This window comes from Desmodus rotundus, chromosome 10 (genome assembly GCF_022682495.2).
Source record: "Desmodus rotundus isolate HL8 chromosome 10, HLdesRot8A.1, whole genome shotgun sequence".
NCBI classification, from domain to species: Eukaryota; Metazoa; Chordata; class Mammalia; order Chiroptera; family Phyllostomidae; genus Desmodus; species Desmodus rotundus.
Genome location: NC_071396.1, coordinates 55,435,595 through 55,459,717, shown reverse-complemented (window position 1 = coordinate 55,459,717; position 24,123 = coordinate 55,435,595). Strand labels below are relative to the sequence as shown.

General features: G+C 41.1%; 1 protein-coding gene across 1 annotated transcript in view; it reads left to right on the top strand.

The window, feature by feature from the left end:
* Window positions 1-10,924, top strand: part of PRELID2 (PRELI domain containing 2) — a 336,985-nt gene extending 326,061 nt beyond the window's left edge. The window contains exons 8-9 of the transcript XR_006653282.2: window positions 6,379-6,573; window positions 7,221-10,924. The gene's annotated coding sequence lies outside the window, so the exon portion shown is untranslated. The remainder of the gene's footprint in view (window positions 1-6,378; window positions 6,574-7,220) is intronic.
* Window positions 10,925-24,123: the final 13,199 nt, after the last annotated feature.

Genomic DNA, 24,123 nt, shown 5'->3' with positions numbered 1-24,123 from the left:
CATATCAGAAAATACACATAAATAGTGAAGAAATTACTCAGAACAAACAACTGAATAAGAGCAACAGAAAAGCCTCAAAACTTTGTACACATGGACGAAACAGCTCCAACACAACCTGCCCCCACTTGCACAACAGAAAACAAGAGGTGGGGGACAGACTGACCCTCAGATAACCAGCTGGTGGGAAAGACCCACCAAAGAAAGACGCAAAAAGAACCAAAAATAAGACATACACAGAGCCAACATAAATGACAGCCCAAGATCAGTAAGATTGGGAGATCAAGGAGACTGTACAACTAAATCTCATTGGTATTCTATCACAGAAGTTTAAACCAAAAACTCAGGGGGTCAGAAGAGATAAACATAAGAGGCAGAGGCTAACAGGAAGAGTCTCACAAACAATGGGAAGACAAAGAAACAATTCCCAAATGAAAGGAAAGGAGGAAGCCTCAGAAAGAATGCTAACTGAAAAAGAGGCAACTCAACTATAAGATATTGACTTCAAAGCAATGGTTATCAAGAAGCTCACTGAGCTCACAGAGAACTACCAGAAACTACAGGGAAACTATAAAGAACTCATTGCAAACTATATCAACATGAAAAAGGAAATAGAAACGATCAACAAGGGCCAAGAAGAAATGAAGAATACAATTTCTGAACTGAAAAACACAGTAGAAGGAATCAAAAGCAGGCTCGATGAAGCAGAGGATGGCATCAGAGAACTGGAGGACAAAGTGAAAAAAAACACCCACAAATAGCAAGAAAAGGAAAAGAGGCTCAGAAAGAATGAAGAGGGATTAAGGGAAATGCAGGACAACATGAAACATAATAATATCCATATAATAGGGATAGCAGAAGGAAGAGAGGAAGAAAAAGGGATAGAAAACCTGTTTGAAAAGTAATGATGGAAAATTTCCCTAATCTGATGAGAGAAAAAGTCACCCAAATCCAGGAAACACAGAGAGTACTGAGTATCCAAGCAAGAGGAACCCAAAGAGGCCCACTGCAAGACACATCATAATTAAAATGGCAAAATTCCAAGACAAAGAGAGGATCTTAAAGGCAGCAAGGGAGAAACAGGAAGTAACATACAAGGGAGCCCCAATAAGGTTAGCAGCTGACTTCTCAATGGAAATGCTCCAAGCCAGAAGAGAATGGCAAAAAATATTCCAAGTAATGAGAACCAGAGGCCTGCAACCAAGGCTACTCTACCCAGCAAGGCTCTCAATCAAGATAGAAGGCCAAATAAGGAGTTTCCCAGACAAAAGAAGTCTAAAAGAATACAGCTCCACCAAACCAGCTCTGCAAGAGATGCTAAAGGGACTGTTGTAAGGAAAGGAAGGAAAAGAGAGAGAGAGAAAAGAAACAGGTACAAAAAATTGGCAATGAATAAGTACCTATCAATAATAACCTTAAACGAAAATGGATTAAATGCTCCAATCAAAACACATAGAATAGCTGAATGGATAAGAAAGCATGACCCACACATATGCTGCCTACAAGAGACCCATCTCAGGACAGAAGACCTACACAGACTGAAAGTGAAGGGCTGGAAACAAATTTTCCAAGCAAATGGACAGGAAAAAAAAGTAGGGATAACAATACTCATATCAGACGAAATAGACTACAAAAGAAGGGCCATAAAGAGAGACCCAGAAGGTCACTTCATAATACTCAAAGGAAGAATCCACCAAGAAGACATAAACATTGTAAATATATATGCACCCAACATAGGAGCACCCAAATACATAAAGAAAATCTTGGAGGACTTCAAGAAAGATATTGACAGCAACACAATTACAGTAGGGGATTTTAATACCCCATTATCAAAGATGGACAGATCTTCCAAACAAAATCTCAATAAAGATATTGTGTCACTGAACAATATCCTAGATAAAATGGATTTGACTGATATATGTAGAGCTTTTCATCCCAAAGAAGCAAAATACACATTCTTTTCAAGTGTACATGGAACATTTTCAATGATACACCACATGATAGGACACAAAACAAGCCTCAACAAATTCAAGAAAATTGAAATCATATCAAGCATTTTCTCTGACCATAAGGGACTGAAACTAGAAACAAATCTCAAAGAAAAAACCCAAAACACTAAAAAACATGGAATTGAACAGCATGCTATTAAATAATGAAAGGATCAAGCATGAGATTAGGGAAGAAATAAAAAAGTTTCTGGAAACAAATGAAAATGAACTCACAATAATACAAAACCTATGGGACACAGCAAAGGCAGTCCTGAGAGGGAAGTTCATAGCAATACAGGCCTACCTTAAAAAGATAGAAACATTTCAAACAAACAACCTAACCCTATGCCTACAAGAACTGGAGGAACAACAACAAAGACAGCCCAGAGCAAGCAGAAGGAAGGAAATAAGCAAGATCTGAGCAGAGTTAAATGATGTAGAGACTAAAAGCACAATTCTAAGGATCAATGAATCCAGGAGCTGGTTCTTTGAAAAGATAAACAAAATCGACAAACCCTTAAGCAGGCTTAAGAAAAAAAAGAGAGAGGACCCAAATAAACACAATCAGGAATGAAAGAGGAGAGACTACAACTGATACCACAGAAATACAAAGGACTGTAAGAAATTACTACGGAGAACTGTACGCCAAGAAATGTGAAAACCTAGATGAAATGGACAAATTTCTAGAAAAATATAACCTTCCAAAACTCAATGAAGAAGAAGCAGAAAGCCTGGACAGACCAAAAACACCCAATGAAATTGAAACAATAATCAAAAAGCTTCTGACACACAAAAGCCCTGGGCCAGACGGTTTCACAGGAGAATTCTACAGAGCATTTAAGGAAGAGCTAACCCCATCCTCCACAGATTATTTCAAAAAATTCAAGAAGATGGAAGACTTCCAAACTTGTTTTATGAAGGCAACATCATCTTAGTCCCAAAACCAGATAAAGACATAACAAAGAAATAAAACTTTAGGCCAATCACTGATGAACATAGATGCTAAAACCCTCAGCAAAATATTGGCAAACCCCATCCAGCAATACATTAAAGAGATCATACACCACGATCAACTGGGATTCATCCCAGCGATGCAAGGATGGTACAATATTCACAAATCAATAAACATAATACACCACATAAACAAAAGCAAAGACAAAAACCACATGATCATATCAATAGATGCAGAAAAAGCATTTAATAAGGTACAGCACCCATTTATGATAAAAACACTCAACAAAGTGGGAATAGAGGGAGCATTCCTCAATACCATAAAGGCCATATATGAGAGACCTACAGCCAACATCATACTCAATGCACAAAAAATTAGAGCTTTCCCACTAAGATCAGGAATTAGACAAGGATGCCCTCTCTCACCACTCCTATTCAACATAGTATTGGAAGTCCTAGCCACAGCAATCAGGAAATAAACAGAAATAAAAGTCATCCAAGTTAGAGAGGAGGAAATGAAGCTGTCACTGTTTGCAGATGACATGATAGTGTACATGGAAAATCCTATAGACTCCACCAAAAAACGACTCGACCTAATAAATGAATTTGGCAAAACAGCTGGATGCAGAGTCAATACTCAGAAATCAAAGGCATTCTTGTATACCAACAACAAAATAGCAGAAACAGAAATCAGGAAAAAAGAATCCCATTTGATATAGCAACAAGAAAAATCAAGTACCTAGGAATAAACCTAAGCAAGGAGGTAAAAGACCTGTACTCAGAAAACTACACAACGCTGAAGAAAGAAATTAAGGAAGACACAAACAAATGGAAGCATGTACCATGCTCATGGAATGGAAGAATTAACATCATCAAAATGGCCACACTACCCAGGGCAATTTATAGATTCAATGCAATCCCTATTAAACTATCCATGACCTATTTCACAGATATAGAACAAACATTTCACAAATTCATATGGAACCATAAACGACCCTGAATAGCTGCAGCAATTTTGAGAAAGAAGAACAAAGCAGGAGGGATCACAATACCTGATATCAAACTGTATTACAAGGCCACTGTAATCAAAACAGTCTGGCACTGGCATAAAAACAGGCACATAGACCAATGGAACAGAACAGATAGCTCAGAAATAAACCCAAGTTTTTATGGTCAATTAATATTTGACAAAGGAGGCAGGAGCATAAAATGGAGCAAAAATAGCCTCTTCAACAAATGGTGTTGGGAGACCTGAACAGCTACATAGAAAAAAAAAAAAAACTTGATCACCAACTTACACCATACTTACATACAGAAAAATGAATTCAAGGTGGATAAAAGACTTAGATAGAAGTCATAACACCATAGAAGTCCTAGAGGAAAACATTGGAAGGAAAATTTCAGACATTCCATGCAGCAACATCCTCACAGACATGTCCCCTGAAGCAAGGGACATAAAGGAAAGAATAAACAAATGGGACCTCATCAAAATAAAAAGCTTCTACATGGCTAAAGAAAACACCATTAAAATGAAAAGAGAACCAACAGTATGGGAAAACATATTTGCCAATGATACCTCAGATCAGGGCCTGATCTCCAAAATATATAAAGAGCTCACACGACTGCACTCCAGGATGACAAACAACCCAATTAAAAAATGGGCAAAGGACTTGAACAGACACTTCTCCAAGGAAGACATACAGAGGGCCCAGAGACATATGAAAAGATGCTCAGCATCACTAGCCGTCAGAGAGAAGCAAATTAAAACCACAATGAGATACCATCTCACACCTGTCAGAGTGGCCAACAGAAACAAATCCACAAACAAATGTTAAAGAGAATGTGGAGAAAAGGGAACCCTAGTGCACTGTTGGTGGGAATGCAGACTGGTGAGGCCACTGTGGAAAAGAGTATGGAATTTCCTCAGGAAACTAAAAATGGAACTTCCCTTTGACCCAGCAATTCCACTGCTGGGATTATACTCTAAGAACTCTGAAACACCAAGCCAAAAGAACCTATGCACCCCAATGTTCATAGCAACACAATTTTCAATAGCCAAGTGCTGGAAGCAAACTAAGTGCCCATCAGCAAATGAGTGGATCAGAAAACCATGGTACATTTACACAATGGAATTCTATGCAGCAGAGAGAAAGAAGGAGCTTATACCCTTTGCAACAGCATAGATGGTACTGGAGAGCACTATGCTAAGTGAAATAAGCCAGGCCCTGAGGGACCAATACCATATGATCTCACCTTTAACTGGAACCTAATCAACAGAAGAAAAAAGCAAACAAAATATAACCAGAGACATTGAAGTTGAGAACAATCTAACAATAGCCAGAGGAGAGTGGGGAAGGGATAGTGGGGAGAGGGGTTTACAGGAGCTACTATAAAGGACACATGGACAAAATCAAGGGGGAGGGTGGAGACAGGGGAAGGAGGTGTGTTTGGCTGGGGTTGGGTAGAAGGGTTGGGAGAAAATGCAGACAACTGTACTTAAATAACAATAAAAATTTAAAAAAAAAGAAAGTCTTTGGTGGATCCTGAGTGACCATCATAATTAATGTTGCCACCAGTGCTGTTGCCTTCATATGTCTCATGTCTTTGGCCAAGTCTTTTCCGGAGTTCGTCTCAGTAGCTGATTCGGTGGGCCCCCTTGCCACTCCCTGCCCAGCATCCTCTGCTTCACTACGTTGCCCCGCAGAATTCTCTGCCCAGCCTGAGTTGGTTCTGCCTTTGATATATTTTAATCTAGTATCTTATACACATCTAGTGTGACAGAATCCTGTCTGATTAAATAACTCAACAAAACAAATCATAAACTGAATTTAGCATTAAGAACAGTGGGTTGATTTGATCCAAGTTAGTATTGAATTTCTGATCTGAACTTGGGAGTTTTGTGTCCATGGCCTGAACCTGCTGTTTCTTTCAGAGTTCCTACCAGGACCTCCCACAGCCCTAGTAACTGATGACTTTTTATTCAGGTTCCTGGCTGAGCCCAGGAGGTAGATCGATGCTTCTCCTGTGCTGAAAGGTGCCAGCTTATCAACTTTTCTATCACAGCCTTCAGCTAATATTTTTAGATGGCCAAGTTGATATCAAAAATAGCATTTAGTTGGGTGACTTTAATTACTGCCTCTCAGTGACAACAGGACTGTACCTTCTTGGGCTCAGCTGTGTCTGAGTCCTCAATTTTTGCAGATTTCTTGTAAGGTACTGCTCTGTGTTTTGCAATAAGAGGCAGTGCATTTTTCAGTAGTTTCCCCATGTAATGAAGATCCACAAAGACATAACTTTTGATTGATGACTGTATTTAAGAAGCTATTTAAAGAGTATTAGGTTTCCATGTTCTTTTGCTTGGGATCAGCTTTTTAAACTGCTCTTTCTCAGCAGCTTCATTCTGACAAGGAACATTTTGTTTGCATTTCATTTTTATTTTTAGGCATTTGCAAATGAGCCTACCCTGAAACAGCAATCCATTCTATCCAGATGAGGGCAGACGAGTGTCACAGATTCGTGTATTCATCCCACAGATATTTGTGGAGCAGTGAAGCATGGTAGGCCCTGTTCTAGGCACCAAAGAGACAAGAATGTGTCAAGACAACCCAGTTCTTACCCACAGGGAGTTCACAGGCTGGTAAGAGTGTGATAGTTTAATTACAGTGATGATAATTGCTGTGAAGGGGAAAGACTGAGAGGTATTACAGCCTCTACTGGGAACTCATCCAGTCTGGGTGGCTCTAGGAAGGACTTCTTGAAGAAGTGCTTACTGAACATGTATCAGTGATACACAGACTTCAATAATACAAAGGAGAAAAGTGGGGGAAGGCTAGGTGTGGGCAGAGTAAATAGAGCAAATGAATTCCCTGAGGTTGGGAGGCAATAAAAAACATAACTTAAAGGGGGAGCAGGGTAATATGTGTGGAACTTAGAGAATGAAGGTGAAAATACCATGAGTCGAGGCTGAAGACACAGGTGGGGCTGTGATCACAGGGTTCCTAGGAGGCTACTGAAAGCATTGTAATTGTTCTCTTCAGAGTAAGGAGGAAGCCACTGAAGAGACGTGCACAGTGCAGTAACAATATCTGGCTTGTATTTCGAAAGGACAATCTATTTGTTTGCGTCTTCCTTAATTTCTTTCTTCAGTGTTGTGTAGTTTTCTGAGTACAGGTCTTTTACCTCCTTGGTTAAGTTTATTCCTAGGTACTTTATTTTTCTTGTTGCTATATCAAATGGGATGTTTTTCCTGATTTCTGTTTCTGCTGTTTCATTGTTGGTATACAGGAATGCTTGTACTGGAAGCAACCTAAGTGCCCATCAGCAAATGAGTGGATCAAAAAACTATGGTACATTTACACAATGGAATTCTACGCAGCAGAGAGAAAGGAGCTCATACCCTTTGCAACGGCATGGATGGAAATGGAGAGCATTATGCTAAGTGAAATAAGCTAGGCAGTGGGGGACAAATACCATATGATCTCACCTTTAACTGGAACATAATCAACAAGAAAAACGCAAACAAAATATAACCAGAGACATTGAAATTAAGAACAATGTAACAATAGCCAGAGGGGAGTGAGGAAGGGATAGTGGGGGGAGGGGTCTACAGGAGCTACTATAAAGGACATAAGGACAAAATCAAGGGGGAGGGTAGAGGTGGTGGAGGGAGGTGGGATTGGCTGGGATGGGGTGGAAGGATGGGGAGAAAATGCAGACAATTGTAACTGAATACAAATAAAAAAAATTTAAAAAAGGACAATCTAGATTCTATTGCAGCTGTCTGGGTGAGAGGTGACAGTGGCTCGGAGTGGAGCTGGCTGTGGAGACAGAGCTAAGTGACTGCCTGTGAGATGATTAGGGGGTAACATTGGCAGGATTTAGTGATTGGGCAGATGTAGTGAGTGTGGGAGAGGGAAATATCAAAACAGCTTCAAATGTCTTGATATACAGGGGTGGAGAAATCAGGTGTGGGTAAATGTTTCAGCCCTTTTCTAGACTAACAGAAGAAGGCAGCGCCCTTTGCCAATGCATAGTAAGTGTCTCAATTCCTGTGAGTGACTTGATAAATAAGGCTTCATCAAGGGGGCAGATGCCCAGAAGTAGGGGAGCTAAAGAAGAGATAGCTACTTTAATTTTTCTAACCTCTAGTGATCCTGTCTCTGGTGGCCAGATTATTTCCTGATATTTTTCTATTCCTTTTAGCTGAATTTATTACACCTTTCTTCTGAGTGTCCCTAACCTTCTCAAGCACACAACTTAGCCTTGACTAAATCATATTTTAATCCCCCAGTGATGTTCTAGCTTCTTCTAGGAGTTGATTTGTTACTAACTCTTCTTTTTAGCACCTTCAGGAACCACCTCTCCTTGCTTTGGTTACTCTTTCTTGATCTTCATTTGGGAACCACTCTGGGCTCACTGAGGGCTGAAAAATTCTCCCTGCTCTCTCTTTGTGGTCACTCTTTGGTTTGAGGACTCTGACAAGGGATGCAGTCTCAGCACTTTAATCAGAATAACTAAGAAAAGACAGTCTCCATCCCCTGGGGTTTGGAGAACCAACAGAAGTTTTGGAGCTGCTGGAGGCCATCTTGCTATTGAAAACAATTGCTATTGCTACCTTGCGGAGAATGAAAGCAATACAGAAGGGTGCAGAGAGACACAGAACAGGGTCCTGATGACAGCGTTTGAGCTCTGCACAGTCAGATCTCCATGCCCTTTGCTGTTTCTGTTATGACCCATATACTCCCTTCTGTTTAAGTGGGTTTTGAGTTGGTGTTCTGTCACTTGCAAATAAGAGCTCTTTCAAATATAGTTCTTCAAAAAATTGCAATCAATAGCCAGAATAAAGGGCTGACAATGATGAATACTTTTTAGCTCTTACTATGTGTAAGGCGCCATGACACCTAACATAGTTTATCTAAATTCAATCTTCCAAACTACTGTATGGCATAATAACTCACAATTAATGGATGAGATAACTGAGAATCGGAGTTAGGATTCAAACCTAGGCAGCTGGATCCCAAAGCCCACATTCGACTATCTTTCATATGAGTAAGAAAGGTCTTGGTTATAACTGACATTGTAACAGCACCTGCTTGAGAGAGAATCATAACTGGCTTCTCTGCTTGTCCAATATCTTTCCTGTAATGAAGAGGAGAAAGCAGCAATGGATGCCATCCCCCATATTTGCTAGGCTAAGTCACGTGAAATAGCAACAGTTAAGGTCCTGACACGATCAGACTTTGACTATTACGGCAGATTCTTCAACCTAATCCAACACTGCAAACCCAATGAATGTAGAGGTCTCTCCATCCAGTTTCAGACCTATAAACCTACCTCCTCTGTGAAGCCTCAAGTTAGTTGTTTCACAAAAATCTCAAACTTTACATGTCCAAAATGGGATTCCTAATTCCCAGATGCCACCTCAACCTGTTCCTCTTGCTGACTTTCCCATTTTAATCAATGGCAGCATCAGGTAGTGGCTTCTCCAGATGAGAAGAGAACTCCATGATCTCTCCCCCTCTTTCTCTATATCCCATTCATCAGCAAGTTGTCAGCCCTATATAGACTATGTCCAAAAACCATTCACCAGCCACCTTGGCCTCCTGCAGGTTCTTAGAACATCCCAAGTTCTTTGTGTACTAAGACATTTATTCTTGAGGCTTCTACTGCCCCCAATGCTGTTAGGCTGTTTCCCTGTTCCCTTCCACAGTGAGTTGCTTTTCATACTTCGGTTCATAGGTCTTCCGTAGCCCTTCCTGGACATGCTGTTTGAATCAGTCCTTTTCCACACTGCTGGTCACTTTCTATCACATCATTTTCTTTCTTTCTTTTTTTTTACATCATTTTCTTAATAGCGCTTATCTCAAATTGGGATTTTTATGTTATTAATTTGCTTATTTACTTGCTGTGTCTCCCACTAGAATTAAACTTCTTGAAAGTAGGTTTCTTATCTCTTTAGTTGACCTTTGTATTTCCACACATAATGCAATGCCTTGTGTGTTGTCAGTACTCAGTAATTCTGTGAAATGCACAGACCAATGAGCACATGATGAGAGGAGCAATGCAGTTGGAGAGGCAGATAACCTCCTTTCCATTGTCCAACTATATAACATTGGCTAAGCCATTGAATTTCTCTAGATTTTATTTTCTTAATCTGGCAAAAAAAAAAGAGGGAGGAGGCTAATGGTGACCATGTTTGGCTCCTCAAGCAGCAGACTCACAAGGCCTTTCAGTGGAGAGAGCAGGAGAAGTGCGAATATGCAGGAGAAACTGTTAATTCATGCATGACCCATGGCTCAGGAGGCTGGCAATCAGAGCTATGGAACAATGACAAAAATGACAGTGTGGGGAAAAGAAAAGAGCCCACTTGTAACGTTTGCAGAGTAATTAGTGCCACACAGAGCAAAACACTATCTAAATTTGTTGCCGAATACACTCAGCCATGGGGAATTATATTTAAGTATTTAAAAAAATGTTCCAGTATCCAGTGCTCATGCAAATGTCTGCCACTTGAGTCCAGGGTTCACTGTTCAGGCTCTTTTCACTCCATATAACTTTCATGCCCAACAAAATCAAATTCTTGGGCAGAATAATTACATGTAAATGCTGCTGGGCTATTAGTCTCAAGGGGCCAATTTTCTAGCCATTTGTTGCCATCTAAAATGTCAGGTTCATGACAGAGGGCATGATAATACAGGCACTATTCTCTCCTAAACAAGACATGAAAGGCACTAATCAGCTCTGGGGCTGCAAGTGGTGAAGGCAGTGAGATGTTGCTTTAGCTAAAAAGGTGATCTAAATTAATTACATGGATCATTTTAAGAAAAAGAAAACATCCTTGTGATGGAGGTGCTACCTGAACACCAGTTCCTCAGTTCAAAGACTGTCTACTCTTGAGAAGACTGATTACTCCACCCTCTCCTATTTTTAGAGATTGCCAGGACCCAGGAGAAAAGGCACTGGGAAAAAACAGAAGCTCCAGTTTTAAGTCCTGGCCCTCCTATTGTCTAACTATGTGACCTTGGACAAGTCACTTCCCCTCCTTTGCTCTTCAGTTTCAGTTTCCTTTCCTTAATGATAAAGCTTGTGTCATTTTGGTGGCATCCTTGAAAACTCAAAGGAGGGGATTGGAAGTTCAATACATTAAAAGCTGAAAATGTGATATCAGTGTAGAACTAACTGTGCTTATATAGTGGGCATTTGTTGACTTTGCCTGTCCAGTGTCATTTCTTCTGCTTTCATTAAAGGTGGAAGACTCTAAACTTCATTTGGGGGAATGCTCCTTCCTTTATTTTAGTTTACATAGTTCAGTTTGCTTTTTCTTAAAGTGCAGAAATGGTTACATGACTCTAGCTTGGCCAATTGAGCTTTCTGCCTCCTTGGCCTCAGTGATTGGTTCACAGATGGTGTATAACTTAGGCCAGTGGGACTTAATTCTGGTATAGACAGAAGGAAATGATGGAAAAGAGGCAACTTTTGTCTTTAGGAATATAATCAGGAAGGATATAAAACATGCTGTAGAACAGAGAGGCAGGGTGATGCTGAGTTGTAATGACATCTCTTGAGTGCCTGATCCAGCCAGTGGCTCTAGGTGCTTCACTGAGTGCCTAGTCTGGACCAGGCACAACAAAGGCATTCAGGGTCCACTGTTGTATGGGACAGACAAGTCTTGCTCCCATGGACCTCACGTTTCAATGATATGAGCCAATAAATTCCCTGTTTGAGTTAAGTTTTTTATTATTTTTGTTCTCGCTTGATACTGAAAGTCCAGGAATTTATGAAATTGACAAAAAAATACCCATTTCACTGAGATATTGTGAAGATCATGTATGCAAAGTCTTAGGCATATAGTAGATGCTAAATAAATGATATTAAAGGAGACATTGGTCAATATTTTTGGCCACCCTACATCTGAATCCCTTTCCTGTGTTTGGGGAATCTCCCACCTTATGAGTCAGAGCCCATTTTAGAGACTGGCAATGCTGACCCCCCTCAGCAGGGCACCTGGCTGAGGCTTTATGAATTGGATGCATTTGAGACAGATGTTAAGTCTGAAACACATTATTCTGTGAAGTACCACCGATGCAGACTTTTTTTCTGGGGAAAGTAGTGCTAGTGGTAGCAGCTGCATGTGATTGTCATCAGCAGAGGCAGCACTAATAGCAGCAACACCCAGCACCCTGCTTCAGCGGGACTAACTGTTCCTTCAGTGGAGGCCATGTACCTGCATCTGACCATCTTGGAAAAGGGACCCTGGCTGTGCATCTTCAGATGTGGTTCCCTGGACTTCCTGGAGAGTATGGAAACTATCCAATATGCATTAAGCACAGTCTAAATTAGCCAGAGTTCATTTCTCTCACTTGCAATTAAGACCTGGCTGATACTTTAGTTATAATAATACAATTTCATTGATGATGATGGTGATAAGACCTGTGTTGTAGGGAAATAATAATCACACAGTTTGTACCAGGGAAAATAGATAGGAATAGACCATCAATACTAAGAGTGATGTAAAATGGTTAAGAGATGGTGACGGACGATATGGGCTGCTAGTAGGTCTCTAGCTAGGTGGATAGGCAAAAAGGAACATATTCAAGACAGATATTGAAGATGAGTTGACATTACAGTTCCATCAGCCTTTGGATCATCTATAGTATAGACATATATAAAAATTCTTAACCTTAGATGCTAATGTAATTTGTCCAACAAAAGATATTTGGACTGCAGAGCATATAATTTAACTAAATGTCATTTAAACAGAGTTAAAGAACAATGAATAGTGAAGTTCAAGGTTGGTTGCTCTCATTTGTGTGGGGTGACTCAGCCTTTCCCACTTTTGTCCTCTTAAGTTGGTAACCAAATGTTTTCCAGGAGTCCCATATGTAGATGACGTCCAGGTATTTTGCATATGATGAGTATGAAAGAGTAGGCTTTACCCATCACAGTTTTCTTTGGTGTCTTCTCATTGTCCTAATTGCTGTAGGCTAGTCTACTGAGCCACTTGTGACTGTAGGGGGCCACAGTTCAGAGAGGGTAATCGCTTTTTATTGAGATGTGTAATTTTCCCTTTACATTCATTAAAAGTGTTTGAGACAAATAAAACAAAATTGATACTGATCCAGTCTCCTTTCCTTGCATAGATCATTAAGAAGTTGTAATTGCTTCCCAACCCCCAGGAAGCTCTCATGTCTAAGAATAAAGTGTTAGTGTGCAACTCCCTGGCAATTGTTATTATTCTAAGGAATTAATTTACTCTAATTAGTTCTAAGCCCATTAACAGAAGTAGAAAGCTGAGCAAGGGAGTGGAGGTCTGAAAACAACACTTTCCTCAGCCAGTTGTGAGAACTTTTCATGTGCTTAACAATTTGGGCACTGAAAATCAAATCTTGTTAAGAACCAAACAAAATACCTATAAATCAGGATATAACTAGTATGATTCCTAAAAGGCACATTAGCCTTATTCTATTTTCTGAAAGTAAGAAATCAACCATAACTTTTCCCGTGGAAGTCTCCAAATTAGTTCTATGGGACCCCCACATCAGAGAAATGACTGAAATTGAGGTTCATAAAGGGCAGGTTTTGCTTAAGGAATGTTGGTGCTTGATTGAAATGATTCAAGAGGTTTGGGACAAGTCCCATTCTTTTAGGAAGTAGCTTTCCCATCCCAAATCATTGTGGATAGAGTTCACTATGAAAGAAAGCGAGGTCTTTGAGTTCCTTTCTCCAGGGCTTCTTTAAATGGTGCATTTAGCCAGGAGAGGCAATACCTTTTCCCAATTGTCTCAGAAGGGCTTGCACACTGTAGAGCTCAGCCTTGGGGTGCACTGGTACAGGACAGTCTTGAAGATGGAAGGCAGTCTTCTGAGATGGAGTTTTCTTTGTAAGATACAGAGTTGGTGTGGCCTTTAAGGCAAACGGTGGCAGATGGTGGAGGATGTGAGGTTCAGACTTGGTTTTGTAGGCAATAGGAAGTTTCTGGCATTTTCAAAGAGAGGAGTGACAAGTTAGAGCTGCACCACTGGTGGAATGTGAAAGATGAATTTGAAGAGGAGAGACTGAAGGGCGAGTTAGGAGATCCAGGTAAGAAGTCTAGAGGTCCAGAAATCAGGGCAGCAGGTGTGGCAAGGAGGCAGTGGATTTTTGAGCTGCTTTTGGGTGGAATGGACAGAATTTAGTGAGGTGTGGGGTGTAGCTGGAGAGACCAAGAGGCTTTGGTCTTGGGTGAGGCCAAAAACTGAGACACGGAGGGAACATAAAGCCAGCATGTTCCCAGAGTCTGAGATGATGGATTTGGTTTTAGATACAACTACTAATACAAATATTAACAGTGGTGGACTTTTAGGGAGAATAATCTTACTTCCCTGTAAAGCACATTGATCAAACTTATATACATTTTGGACCAGCCAGGAAATAAATACATGAAGCTGACTGGAGCCCAGGGCCATTGGGTTTGAGGACATGGCCCATGTAAAGGGCACAGCCACCACCCAGGTCCAAGGAGTTGCAGCTGTGCAGAATGGGGCCAGGATTGCCAAATCATCCAGTTCCTTAGGAGAAGCCAGAATCAAATGCCATGTAGTCTTCTGATTCTTCAGTGTTGACCACTGCTTCAGTTCTCTTTTTCTTGAAACTCAAAGGCAGCCAACCCCAGGCAAGTCTGCAGAGCAGCCCAGGGGCCATTCATCAGCAATGGGATGAACCAACCTGAGTTATGGAGGGAGCAGAAGAGGAAGACACAGTAAAGGCACATCCTGGGGAAGTATTTTTAGGCAACTGTAACTGTAACTGTGCTAGCACAGTGCTAGATACTGTGGGGGTATAACCTATGGCTGCTGCCCTCACAAAGCTGACAGCTTAGCTGGGAATGCCAGGCCGATGAAAAGCCAGAGAAAAATGCAGCACACTATATGACTAATAAGGGCTATGGATAATAAGATTTCAAGGAAGAGATCAGCATTGGACATAGCCCAGGTCTCAAATAGGTGAAGGAGAGCTTTCAAGAGGAGGCAGATGATTCACAGAGAGGTAGAGAATTTTCTGCAGAGTTCCTTTCCAAGTCAACTGCAGTTCATCAGATTTTGTGATTTCTCCAGGGAGGCAGGCATGGAGTTGCAGAGAGCAGGTGGAAAGAGCAAATTACAAGTGGAATCTGGTTCCACACTAATGATCACTAACAAACCAGTTTGGACTATTTATTTTACATTATTTTTGAAAGGTTTTTCCTGCTCCAATTCTCAGGCCCCTGGCATCTATTTTAACAATTCAAAATAAATACATAAAACCGACAGCTTACATTAGGCAATGGCACATCTCTCTGAAGTGGTGAGATTATCCCTGAAACTGGAGCTCCTCATCCGCAGGGGTTTGTGTGGGACTGCTCAAGGAGCGTGGGGAGGTTCGCAGAACAGTGAGGGTCTCAGGAGGGGAGTGCGGCATAAAGGAGGAGATCTGTCGTGGTTTGTATGTCAGGGCTTTGACGAGACGACGGAATGTCAGATAGACTTTTCCCTGATGATACCCGCTGTGTTCGCTTCTTGATTTGGCTTTCTTTTTCTATTCTTTGATGTTTTTCCTCAAATCTCTGACGTTAGCAATGGGGACAGAGATGTTTGTTGGGGGATAAATAGTGTCTTTGTCCTGAGTTGGTATAAATCATTTTATTTAAATGAGTTTTTTGCTCAAAGGCAGAATCAGTTTGTGGACCACATTTAATTACCTCAGTTCAGTTACTGTGGAGCTGCTTCAGGATTAGGTAAGAACTGAGAAGGTATGTTCACATTTCCCCTTCTGCAAGGGGGGTCACAAGAGTGTAACAGCTTCCCAGAAAACAGCATGACATTTGTCTGACTGTTTAGCTTTGGGGATAAATGGATCTTGGGGAAGGAAACATTTGCAGAGCTAAGATGCACTGTTTTCCATAAATAGGTAAAGATTTGTATCTCCTGCCTGTCCAAACAGTTTCCATTGTGTTTGGGTGAACAATATCAGATCATATTTTCCTCACAACAGCATGGGTTCTCACACCCGATGCTTTGAGATTAACAGCCTCTATCTCTGAAAACAGAGAAAGTGGGAGGAATGGACTAAGGGAAGGAGAGCCACAGTGAAGAACTCCAGAGGGCACACATCTTCCCAAATTTCTCTGTCACGTGCCTGTTGAGTCATGTGGTTGACTGAACCGATGGTTTTCCTGTGGGTCACCAGAGCTAAAATGACATCCTTCCTACTAGACACCATCTTCTCCACTGTAGGGAGGCCTATCTTGGTTGCGTGCAGTCAACAGATACTTGGGAGAGTGGTTAGAAGTATTTCAGAGAAGGCTGAAGTACTAATGACATTTAATTGCTTTCTGGCTGACTTTGAAAAGACAGATTTCAAACATCCATTGAAGATTAGGTGAAACCTTTCTTTTTCAATTTCCTCTTTTAAAGGATTCTGTTTCTTCCCTCAATGACAAAGTAACCAAGCAGTGCAGCAATCACAGGTTTATTCCCCTGGGTCATCACAAACAGTTAATGTCACACAATTCAGAAAATGGTGTAGTTATGTGCATGCCTTAAGTTACAAACAACAGATTAAAGCCATTCCTTGCCCAGGTGGTATAGCTCTCTTTCTTTTTCCATTTTTGAAGCCCCAGCAAGGACTGCTGCCTCCAGACAGCTACTGAGATGCCAAATCAGAGAACATTCATCAGTGGCTGGTGTCCAGCCAAGAAGAATTCATAATTGAATTTATCAAGCACTTTGGGAATTTGTTGTGTGCAACATATTAGATACTGTACTTGGGGTGCACAGATGAATGAAGCAGTTTACTTGTCATCAAGAAGCTAATAGAATAGATGGCTAGACACGGAAACATGAAATTTCAATATGGTGTGGTAAGTACTAAGTCATAGAATAATGGGGATTCTTAAATCAGCCTGGAATTCTAGGGAAAACATCCTACAGAAGATGACATATGGCTTGAATCTTGAATGAATAGGAGGAAGTAATCAGAACAAAAAGAGAACATCAATGTGCAAAGAACTACCTACCCTACCCTAACTTATTCTAAATAAGTTAGAATTTACTGAGTGCTTTCCTTGGGCCGAACTCTGTGCCTTACATACACACATTCATAGAATTCTCACAACAAACCTGTAAGTTAGGTACCCTTAAGTCTATTTCATAGGTGAAAAACCTAAGGTTTGGAGAAGCCAGTTAACTTGCCTGAGTTAATATCACTACAGTCTATAGAGAGATAGGATTCAAATTCAAGACCTGATTCCCAAACTCAATGGCTTATTCATTGTAGTACACTGCCTCTCTGGCTCAGAAGACATGAATTGCTGTGATTATTAAAAAAAACCACAGAAAAATCTCAAAGATTTTATAGGATACTATGTGGACCTATTAGGCAAAGAGTGAAGAACAACACAAAATTTAAAGTATTAGAAAATCATTCACTTTGAGAAATTAGTAAGAGATTATGCCATAAAAGGCTGAGATGATAAAGTAAGCTAATGAGAAGATGTGTGAAGTATGTGTGTGGGATGTGTGAACTCAACCCAATAGATGAAGAGTTGTGAGCAGTTATTTTTTCTGTAGGGTCAGCCTGACCCCACCTCCCCATAACTCATTCAGATCCAGCTGCGCTGGCCCTCTTTTTTGTTCCTCAAAACAATAAACTTGCTCTACTTGAGGGCCTCTGCACTCAGTCTTCCCTTCTAGAATATTCTCCCATTAGGTTTTTCTTTTTCATCATTTCATATATCAGCTCAGTTGTCAGCTTCTCAAATAGCCTTTCTTGACATCCTGACCTAAAGAACCCAATCACTCTATCAAATTACCCTATTTTATTTTTCATAGCATTTGTTGTTCTCTGAAATGCCATATTTATTTATAAGTTTATGTATAAGTTATTTGTGACTCTTTCTACTAAAAGGTAAGCTCCAAGAGGGTGAGGGTTTTGTATTGCTCACTGCTGTGTTCCCAGCAACTGAAATAGTGTTTAGCCCACATAGTTGCATTTTTTGTTTAAAATAACTTTGTGAAGTAGAATAAGTATCTGTTGTTTGATCTTTATTTTACAGAAAATAAAATGGGCACTTGTTGTAATATAACATGTTGCAAGTCAAATAATGGGGGGGGAAAAAGAAGGGTAGGAATTGAATCCAAATCTCCTTTCCCTGCTGCCTGCTCCTGTCAGCTACCTCGGGGTGGGGAAATAATTGCTGGTTTCCTGCTTTCCTTTCCTTCTGATGCTTACATTTCAGATATAATTTCCTTAGATTAAAAAGTAGTTCTGTAATTTCTCCATTCCTTACTCAGTGTGCATCACTCATTCATCCTCCTTTAATTCTCAGGGAGATTTCCCTTTCTAAGATATAGATCCCAGACTGCCTGTGTAGATGCCAGTTGGAGGGAAGACTGGACATCATTAGCCTGGGTCATGGCTGTGATTTTTGCTGTATGACCTTGGGCCCATCTGCTTTCTCTGGATCTGTTAGGTGAGGGGAATGAATTCAACAATCTGTGAGAAAATGAGTTTTAGGTGAATATTTCAAGTGAGGTTGGGAATGTTAAGACTAGGTGTGGTATGTGTGTGTGATGTTGTTAGGAAGATCAAAAACTAATGGTATAATTTTCTAGCTTTTTAAAGTTTGAGCATAAAGTCCTCAGGGTACCTGGAGTTAATTTTATTTGTCCCAAGTGCACTGCTCAGTGAATCCTTATGGACTGCAAGATTTGCTCAAACTTTCCTCCTTGGTGTCTTAGAGTCATTTTATTTTCTTACCACAAGCAACAGAAACTAATTTTTGCTAACCCAAGTAAAGAAATTTTGAGAAGGTTTTTTGGGGGCTTACATAATCCAAGGAAGCTAGAGGATCAGTCATGAAGGTGAGAGGGAATGGAGAGAGGAGGGGAAGGCTTGCAAAGAGGAAGCATGACTTGGTTCTGTCATGAAGAAAACTTAGCCAAGAGACTATCTTACAGCTATGCCGACTTTGTAACAAAACCTCCAACCCATGCCTCTCCTCCTATCCACATCCTGTGAGAGAGTGCCTGAGGCAGCCAGGGGCTAGTAAGGAGAACAAAACCTCACCAGTAATTTTAGCAGTGAGACTTCAGTGTAGGGACTTGGTTAAACAGAAACTGAAGGATTGCACCAGTGAAGGTCAACACCAGGCAACACACATTGAGCGATAGCAGGGAGAGGTTTCCATGCTAGGGCTGGGACACAAGAGAAATGGTGGAAGTTATCAGAATCTAGAAGCCTGGAGAAGCTTGGAGGAGCGGAGTCCTGGACCTTTGAGGGGAGGGCACTAGCCAACCTCTGCTGGTATCTCAGGTACCAGATATCTGGTATCTTGGAAGAGGATCCCCACAGGGCTGGGGCTCAGATGTCTGAGGAGCAGATCCTGCCTGGCTGGTATCTGGGGACTGAGGCAAGGATGGTTCTAGGACTGTGGAAAGAAGCTGGAAAGGAACCAGTTGCAGTTGGAATGAACAGCAGCTGCCAAGATGAAGAGCAGCGGCTGGTGATACTGAAACGAAAATGAGCAAAAGGGAAGCAACTGGCTTTTCTTGCAGCTTCCAGCTTCCTTGTGGGCAGGAGGGATCAGAAAGCTCCTTGACAGTGGAGAAACACAGCCTATGGAGCCTGGGTTGCAGCATTACAAAGCTGGCTGGAGAAGTGAGTTTGAAGGGAGAGACAGTAGCTTCATTACCTGCAGAACAACACCTCATTGGCAGAACGCAGGTCAAGCGCCTGCCCTTTAGCTTCCTGGATCAGGATACAGAGGATCTGACCATTTTCTCTGTCACTGAAAATGGCCTACTGGAATTGTTCTCCCAGTTCCACAGCCATGGGGAAGAGGTCATTCTCCGTGAAGAAATACAGGTGTTACTAGAAGGAATGGATGTTGGGGAGGCAAAATGCCAAGCACCTCCTGAGCCTCTTAGTAAGTTACTCTTGGTGGAGTCCTGAATGTTGGTACCATTCCCCTCCAATATAAATATATGAACTGACCCTCTTGTCCTTTTACAAGACTACAGTGTATTCATGTCAGGCTACATATTGCAGATTACCTGCTTAGATGGGGATTATAAATCCATCACACCGAACTTTTACTGGGCCCAAATAAAGAAAAAAGTTGGGGGCTATTTTTTTTTCCATGGTTGGGAGATTTATGTTGGGTGCCCTGAACCTGTTTACCTGGGAAGGCAGAAAGATAGTTGCATAAATGGATTTTCATGCTTGTGGCTTCACAGCACAAAGCCCTATGCAGCTCCATGTTTGTGTTGCAAATCCTTATCACACCCCACTTATTGTGTGTGGAGGGAGGGAGGAAACAGCTTGTGGCAGTGTCCCCTCCTCCCCCAGCTTCTGTATTTTATGGCTGAACAGATACACACAAACATGGAATGGATCTCTGTTTGGAGGAATTCACTGCATGGTAATTAGTGCACTGGCAGCTTTAAATTTCTTGAAATTAAGAACCTTGATTCTTTGCTGCAATGTAAGTTACTTGGAGATACTTTACTCCTTTCTTCTAGGTTTTCTAAAACAACTGGAGCTTCTGTTCTCAGTAAGGTTTTTCATTTATGTTTTATGCAGTTTGACTCTGAAGACTTAAACGGTAGTTCCTTAAAATTAAAAGCTCTGGTGAATTTCTTCAAAGGTGGTTGCAAAGAATTATTGATGGCTAACCTACAACAGCCATAGGAAGGTCAATTGTCAATCTCATATATAAATGTATTACTTGAAAAACATTGAAAAAAACGTCAAAATTGTCATCAGTATACTTAAAAATGTATATGTAAGATATACAAATATATAATATTTAAGACATAAAATGTAAATATATAAAACGTATAATATATAATTGTATAAAATATTCATATAAATACATAAAAATATATAAATATGTATAGTAATTAAAAACGAAATTATTTTCTTCTCAGGTGTGAATTTGTTAGTATTATAACATTTTATTTATAATGATAAATATTTGTCAGTGATATTTTCCAGGCCATTACATGTGGATTGCCCTGTTTTACTGGGTCTGATGTCTCCACTTTGATGATGGATATGAGATTGTATTCTTATTTTTTGCTACCAGAAACAGCACCACAGTGAACTTCCCTGTGCACCTGTGTTCACATGTACGTGCCACCGTTTCTGTGAGATAGAACTAGGACTGCTGGCTTTGTGCAGAGGGACCCAGGTCAGAGTCCTGTGTGGCATTTACTGGTCTCTATTGCCTCCTTCAGTCTGGAAGCATTCTTCAGTCTTCCCTCTATTTCCATGGCATTGACACTTTTGAAACTACAGAAGGCCAGTTATTTGGATTTCTTGATATCACATTTTTATTTCTTACTGTATTTTATTTTGAGAGAATATCAAAAGAGTCTATCTGGGCCATGGCATTAGGGCAGTGATGCTCAACCCTGGCTAACCATTGGAATTACCTGGAGGGTTTTCTTTTTAATACCTTTGCCAGGGCTCCATTCCAAGAGCCTGATTTATTTCTTTCCAGGGGAGGCTTGGCTACCTGTATTTTTTAATGTTCCCCCTGGTGATTCTATTGAGCCCTCCATGTTGAGAGCTGCATAATTTGTGGGGCCAGGACAAAATGAGAGCCTCACAGTTAAAAAATCATTAGGAATTCCAAGATAGTGACAGCAGATCATTAAACCAAGTGTGGGATCCATGTGACTGCATAGGATGCACACCCAGGCAGCCACTCCTGGGTGTACTACATTTGGTAAAAGAAAGGAAGTCACAAAAATTGAAGGCATAAAGGCATAGTGCCATGAGAAAAGATAGCAGAGACATGAATAAGTATCCACATGCCCCTTCGCATTCCCAGTGGTTTTACAGTTTCATGAGGCCATAGGGTCAGGCCCAGACAAGGGGCAATGAGCAGAAGTGACGAAGAACAGGTATGAGCTCTCAGTGTACTTGGGAAAGCCCATGCATGAGATGACAGTGTCACAGGTACTACTTGCATCTGTGTGGGTCCCTGAGTGCATGTGTGAAGCAGAATTCCCTGGCAACTAACATCAGCTATGTGCCATTAACAAGGAATCAATCTTTGTTATACTAAGCCACTGAAATCTGTTATAGCAGCATAGTCCAGCCTATTCTGACAAATACAGAAAAGTCCAGATTAAATGCCGTAGGATCTCTAACTTCTTGCTGTGGGCATCAGGCAAAGTGCCCTACAGGGCCTGGTTCACTGCCTGCCTGCTTCAGATTGAATATGAGGTTGAGCGAGTGACTCCCTCTTCCCTAGACTGTACTCTTCGACCACTGATTCTGCACCTTCTATCCCCAGCTAATTCTAAGGGAGTTATTTAAAAATGGATACCATCTTTGAGACCCTCTTTAGGTCTCAAAAAAAAAATGTCAAGGCTGAGATAAAGTGTTGAGGGAAGAATAGAATCTTAAATCTGATTAATCAGAGGACCATGTGACAGGGGCTTTTGAGGACACAGTACATTAGACAGCTAATGTTCATGGTCATCCATCTGGGGTCCTCCTGGGGTCCATCACTGGGGACTGTTTGTGAGGTTACCCAAAACCAGGACTTAGGGATATTCTTGCAAGATGGTGCTGCACAGAAGCCCCATTCTTGGCAAACTCTTCCTGGGAGGCAGTGTCATCTGTTAACACCCCAGGAATGATTAGATTTATTTTACAAAAACAGAATGGTATTTGTTAAGTAGCTTAAAAGAGTCCACGGGGTACATCAAAATTGATTTCAAACTAGGTCAGAGCTGTTCTGTACTGAGCCCAATTAAAATGTGCAGTCAGGTGAATTGTGTTACCCAGTGATTTGTCTCCAGGGAAAAGAAAAGCCTCAGTGGTAGATAAACTGCTAGTTTTGGAAGCTTCCAGTTATGAGATCCCACAACACCATCTGAGTCAGAATTCCAGAGCCCTTGGGGGTGATGGAGGAGGATACGCCACAAGTACTTTCTTTCCTCATGGTCTTCTCTTTCTTCAGATTCTTTCTGTCCCAAGCAATACAGTAGAATTGTATCCCTGGAGTCAACATACCTGAGTTCAAATCCTGATGACCACTTACCAGCTGTGTGATCTTGGGCAAGTGACTTCCTTTCTGAGCCTTTGTCTCCACACCTGTTCAAGAGCAATTGCCGTTCTAGTCAAGGCCATGCAGGGTTGTGGGAGAATTAAATGATGGATGCAAGAGGCTTAGCATAAAAATGTTGATTATTGTCATTATTTGAAATGTTCCCTCTATTGTATATTACACATGAGGAAGAAATGGATACATGAATCCTTTGAGGATTTGCCCCCTGAAACTGGATACAGATTCTGCAACTGTTTAGGCATTTGATTTATGTTCGAATGCTTGCCATTTAATATGGGTCTGAAAGTCAGTTTGAGTTTGAGAACTGTTCTGCACTTCTTCCTGTTTCCTGTCTTTTCCTTACCCAAATGAAAATTTAATGTCTGAAGGAAACGTCCATTATTTCTCTACTGATCTTGAGAGACAATATATTTCTGTTTTAGAGAGCATAGATGCTTGGGCTGAACACTGCTGAGGAGCACAAGGAGGCTGTGTCAGCCCCGCAGGCGAGCCACAGGATGGTTTACAAGGTGGGTTTTATTTCTTGTGCTTGTGCCTGCCAGCTCCCGTGGTTCTGCCAGAGGCCTCTTCTTTTCCCAGTGCGATGTTTGGGGAAAGCAATCAGCACGTTTAATTCAGAGAGAGCAGGAAGGAGGAGTGGGTGGGACTTTGAGCTCAAGGTAAAAATAATAATGGTGGTGATGTAGCTCTCAGGCACCTTGCCTTTGGCTGCTGGTCTCCAAGAGAAGGCTGGATAGCAGCTGGGAGACAGAGTTGGTTTTGAAGCTTTTGCTGAATTAATGCGGCAAACATCTCAGGCAACATCGAACTAGTCCCTGACTCACAATTTTGACATAGCAGAGAGCTGGGTCCATTGTGTACTTGTTCTTTCATTCATTCATTCAACAAATATGTATTGAAGCCTAGCCACTCTTCTATATACAAGAAACTACATAACTGACAAGACAAAATGTGTTTCTTGCCTTCACAAAGCAGGTAATAGATAAATAAAAGCATAGCTGCAGATCCTGAAGGGTCCTATTACAGGGATATGCAGGACGATGGGACAGATTTTCAAAAGGCGTGGTCTACTTTCAATTCAGCACA